A 5,544-nucleotide genomic window follows, 5' to 3' on the forward strand; every position below is an offset into this window, starting at 1 on the left:
AGGGACTGTGGGTGCTTCCTCCAAATGCACATGAATCATGCACTTCTCACCACCTCTCCTGCCAGGGCTGAGCCCCCCCTCCCCCCCAGGACTTCCCAGCCTCCACCTGCCCCCTTAATCCTCCTCCATTCAGCTGCCAGTGGGCTCTTTCAAAGCCGTACACAGGACTGTGGTGTCACCGCTCCTCACTGAACATCCACAGAGGCCTCCCAGTGCATGTAAATAAAGATCACGCCCCTCACCACCGCCTGCCCAGGAGGCTCCAGGCCAGCGGTTCTCAACCTGTGGGTCGCGACCCCTTTGGGGGTCGAACAACCCTTTCACAGAGGTCACCTAAGACCATCGGAAAACACATATATAATTACATATTTTTTTGTGATTAATCACTATGCTTTAATTATGTTCAATTTGTAACAATGAAAATACATCCTGCATATCAGATATTTACATTACGATTCATAACAGTAGCAAAATTACAGTTATGAAGTAGCAACAAAAATAATTTTATGGTTGGGGGTCACCACAACATGAGGAACTGTATTAAAGGGTCGCGGCATTAGGAAGTTTGAGAACCACTGCTCCAGGCCCCCTCATGACTCTAGCTTCGTCCCCCACTGCTCTCCTCCCACCCACTGCGCCACCCGGACCAACACAAGCCAGTTCTCACTTCAGGGCCTTTGCCTGAATGCTCTTCCCCCACATCTTCCAATAGCCACTCTTTCATCCTTCATTCTTCAGCTAAAATTCATCTCCTCTGAGAAGCCCTCCCTGGCCTCCTGGCTTTGGTGCCCCCTCCCTCCTGTCTCCACTCACTCCCATCCGAGCCTGCAGCACAGTCTGTATTTCTGCATCAATAGCTGTGTTCTCTGGTTTATCGACCACCTCTCACCCTAACTGAATTTCATCCAAGGCAGGAGCTGTGTGTATTTCCTCAACCAGTGTGCACCCACGAGACAGTAAATGTTTCATCAATTCCCAAGGCCTCAACCAGACCTCCAGACCTGGGCTCTGTGTCTTGGGGATGTTTCTCACCCTCTCTGGGCCTTGAGTTTCCAGTGCCTGGCAGGTAGAGGGGTCTGCAGGTGATGGACTCCTCCTCCTCACCCTGGCTCAAGGAGCAGGGGGGATGGGACGCTGCCCAGACTGGCCTTTCCCCTGCGGGATACATCCCAGGCATGTTTTCTCTTGTTGACACAGATAGCGATCCACAAGTGTTTGCAGAGTTGAATGTAGTCACATAGCCCTGCCCCAGGGTCCTAGAAACACAGACGCCAGCACCTCCAGGAATGAGAAGGCTGCAAGGGAGCCAGTTCAAGGCCCAGGGAGCGAATTTAACAATTGGATGATTAAATATGTTTAATTATTGGGAGGTAGCTGTGGTCAGAAGTCAAGCACAGATCACAAGCGGCAAGAGGCCTGGTTCAAATTCAGGTTGTGAGGAGTTTCCCTGCCAGCTCTGGGCCTCTCCCAGATCAGGCCTCGAGATGTGAGAGGTCTCATCCAGGGACTGCAGGCCCTGGTGGCTGAGGCCTGGGCAACATGGAGGCTGGGCTCCTTCCTGGCTCCTCTGCGGATCTCTACCCCACTGAGCACTTACCTGAGCTGGAGAGTAGTGGGGGGAGGTATGGGGAGAAGGTGAGGCCAGATTCAGGGCGTGACCGGGGGCAGGATGGCTGGCTCAGTTCCTGGTCTGGCAGCCTGAGCTCATGTGCTAGCCTCAGGCAGGGGCTGGGAGAGGCTTGGCACTATTTCAAGGAACTTGGGGAATCCGGGCCTGAGATTCCTGCCCCAACAAGCATGGGGCCTGTTCAGTGTCAAGCCCTAGTCAGGGTAGGGTTGGGGCACAAGAATGACCTGAGCCCAAACTCTACCCACAGGAGCTCCTGGCCTGTGGGGTGGGGTGGGGGGGGGGTGGTGGGAATGAATGGGTTACAATGAGCATTTCTTCTGAGAAGTGCAAATGGGGTCCTTGAAGCTTTGGCCCTGGCTGGAGGATCAAGGGAGAGACCAAAGCATGAGCAGGATTAACCTGGGAGCAGAGGCAGGGAGAAGGACTAGAGGTGAGACCCTAGCTCGGGTGGGGAGTGAGCAACAGGTAAGCTCTGGGGGAAGATGCACATGGGACTGGAGAGGTCAGCAGAGCCTCCTAAGCATGGGCTTTGGCCTGAGGCCACAGGGGAGCCCTTGAAGGACCAGAAATGTGTTTTGGAAAGAAGGACATGAAGGCTGTTATAGAACCAATCAGGGATGGAAAACCAGAGGCCAAGAGGTCACCAGGACACCAGGATGGGGTCTAGATGAGGGTGGGGGAAGGGACAACAGGAATGGGTGGTTGGGCTGGTAGAGGCAGTAGGTCTTGGGAGTGGGGCTGGGGTGGGGTGGGGGGTGGGGAGGCTGGGGATGCCCACTCTTTGGCTGAAGTGCCTGAGAGGATGGAACAGCCATTTCCAAGCTGGGAACCTAGGAGAGGGGCCAGTTTCAGGGGACAGAGGTTGTGTTCTGCTTAGGATAAGCAGAGTACTCTGGGTACCAGGGTGGAGGTTGGGGGGCTAGTCTGGAGGATGGGGGATAGATGGGTCCAGAGCTCTGGAGAGAGGCCAGGGCCAGGGGTGGCGATGAAGCTGGGTGGTGGCCCTTTCTCAGGCCTTTCCCTCAGGCTTTCTTTCGGAGTCAGGGAGCAGGCTTGGTTAGAGGGAATTAATAGCCCTGGGGGCATCCTGGAGCCCAAGAAGGACAGGAGTGGGGGACACAGGTTTCAGCCCCCCTCCTCTGGGAGGCATGCTGAGACTTATTTGAGTTCTCAGAGGAATAGAGTTCAGGTTGCCCACAGGTAACCTGGATGACACTCCTTATGTTGGCTTCTCTCCTTCCCTAGTCCTTCCTGTTCCCTCACCGAGGTATGGAATCACTTCCCAAATGAGTACTTGTTTCGGGCTCTGCTTCAGGAGAACCCAACTTAGAGAAAGTCTAGTTGAAGCCGTGAGACTGTGGGCTCCTCCTGGGCGAGCACTGGCTGTGTCCTCAGGCCCTCACCCCTGCTCAAGCCGAGGAGTGCCCCCTGCTCATTACCTGCTTTGCCCACCCTGGGAGGCTTTGTGGATGTAAGTAGGGTGAGCCAAGGCTGAGGGCAAGGGGAGGAGGGTCCCAGGACATCATGGGAGAGAACTGGGCACCCCCCCCCCAGGAGTCTCTCTCTTTCTTATCAAATGGAGCCAGAAACAAAATAAACAATAGGACCCCAGGCAGACGCACCTTGAGGGGCCAGCCCAGAGCGGGTGGGTAGAGGTCAAGTGCATGACCAGCTCATCCCTGCGCACTGTGCCCCCCAGGAGCCTTGAGCTGTGGAATGGGGAACAAAGACCCACTGTGATCAGAGTCACAAGTAGTCTGTATTGCTTTCTATTGCCCGAGTAACATGAGCTCACTGCAGAAAACATAACAACATAAAGACAAGCACAAAACAAAAACATTATTAAGGTCATTTGTGATCCCTCTGTCCTGGGAACAACTGCTGGAAACATGGCAGTGTTGTCCCTTTTATTTTCCTAGGCCCACTTATTTTATTTTTAACAGAAATGGGATTATATCAGTAATACTATAACATTTTAATTGCCTAATATAGCATAAATCCTTTTCATGGCAAAATGTATAGATCTCCATTGTTAATTTTAAGGCTGCCATAGTTGTCCACTTCATTAATGGAATCTTAGGTCGGCTACACCAGAAAATAACAACAACAGCAACAACAACAACATCCATTTACTAAACATCTAGCATCTGTGTCATGCTCATCACTAAACCATCGTATGAGGTATGTCTGGTTTACAGATGAGGAAAGCAAGGGTGAGAGGGTCAAGTGACTTGCCCGAGGCCACAGAGCTATTATCAAGACAGGATTCAAAGCCAGGTCTCTGCGTACGTGCCTTTGACCAAATCAAACCGGTGACCCTTCAGTTCACAGGTCAACACTCTAACCATTGAGCAACTGACCAGAGCTGCACAGCTGCTCTTAACCATGATGTTGGGCCACCTGGTGGGTCCCCTTTCTAGGCCCCTGTATTTGTTTCCACCCAGAAATTCTGATGATTGGAGCCCTGTGGATGCATTTTGCCAGGTCCTTTTAGAGGGAAACTTTCTATTGGGTTGGCAGGATGGGATGGGTGCAATCCTCACCATCCCTTCTGTCTATTCCCTGTAGGTCGTTGAACCTCCTCCCTCAGCAGCTCTGGAAACAACCCTGGCCAGGGAGGGGAAGGGACTGGCCCGAGGCTCCACTGCACAGAGGCTGCACCTGACTGGAGTCCTGGCTTCCGATTCCCCGCCCGGGCCATGGACAAAGCATGCTGGGTGCACAGGACATAGGGGTTAGAGGCCCAAGCTCCAAAGGACAGGGGCTGTGCCCGTCTTGGTCACTGCTGCATCTGTCTCCACCCACAGCATGGCACCTGCCATGCAGGAGGCTTGAGTGGATAAAGAGGATAAAGAGGCCCGGAAGGGGTAGGGGTCTCTGTGGAAGTGGGGGGAGCATGGGACTTGGTTGGAATGTCTGTAAGGAGGATTCTTCAAAAGGTCGGGGCTTCTGAGGGGATCTTTCCAAAGGCGGCAGCCCCTACCTTGACTTTTCCAAACAAGTCCGATCCCCTGGGGTGTTTTGCTAGATAGAATCTCTATGTTTAGTCTTTAAAGACCTGACCCTGTAGAAGCATATACTTTCTCAAGGATACCTACCTTGCTAATTGTATCTAGAGGTTAATTTTAGTTCAAGCTGTTATGACAATAAAAGCCAAAGGAAGCAGGTGAACAGGGCTACTTGGTGTGATAGCCACGTAGTCCCTTAGCCTCTCTTTTTCACAGAAACGCGTGTCAGAGCAATCTGTTCATCCGTCGCTCAGGGTCTGCTGGTCAGCCCGGCAAAGTGGTGCCCCGTGTGAGGAATCAGGAATGCAATGAAACGCGATGGAACCCTTGAAGACTAAGAGTAAGAAAATGAAAGTAACTGTGCAGTAAGTCTTTGGAGCCTGCTTGGGATTTCCAAGTTCGAGGGAATTGTTTCTCCGCTAAGGAATTCACTATCTCTGTTAGGCTTCTTAAGAATGTCAGTGTTTTCCATTAGAAAATAAGCCTATTTTTAAAAGTAAGGAAAAAAAAGTTTTTTCCTGTATTTGCCTAGGAAGCAAAGGTTTTATATATATACTAGAGGCCTGGTGCACAAAATTCATGCGGGGTGTGTGTGTGTGTGTGTGTGTGTGTGTGTGTGTGTCCCTTCAGCCCAGCCTACACCCTCTCTAATCCGGGACCCCTCCGGGGATGTCCAACTGCTGGTTTAGGCCCAGGGATCAGGCCTAAACTGGCAGTCGGACATCCCTCTCACAATCCGGGACCGCTGGCTCCTAACTGCTCACCTGCGTACCTGCCTGATCACCCCTAACTGCCCCCCCTGCTAGTCTGATCACCCCCAACTGCCCCCCTTGCTATCTGGTCACCCCCAACTGCCCTCCCCGCCCCCCCCCGGGGGGGTGACCGGGACATTTCAAACTGCCCCCC

This window comes from Myotis lucifugus, unplaced genomic scaffold, assembly GCF_000147115.1.
Source record: "Myotis lucifugus unplaced genomic scaffold, Myoluc2.0 scaffold_60, whole genome shotgun sequence".
Classification (NCBI taxonomy): Eukaryota; Metazoa; Chordata; class Mammalia; order Chiroptera; family Vespertilionidae; genus Myotis; species Myotis lucifugus.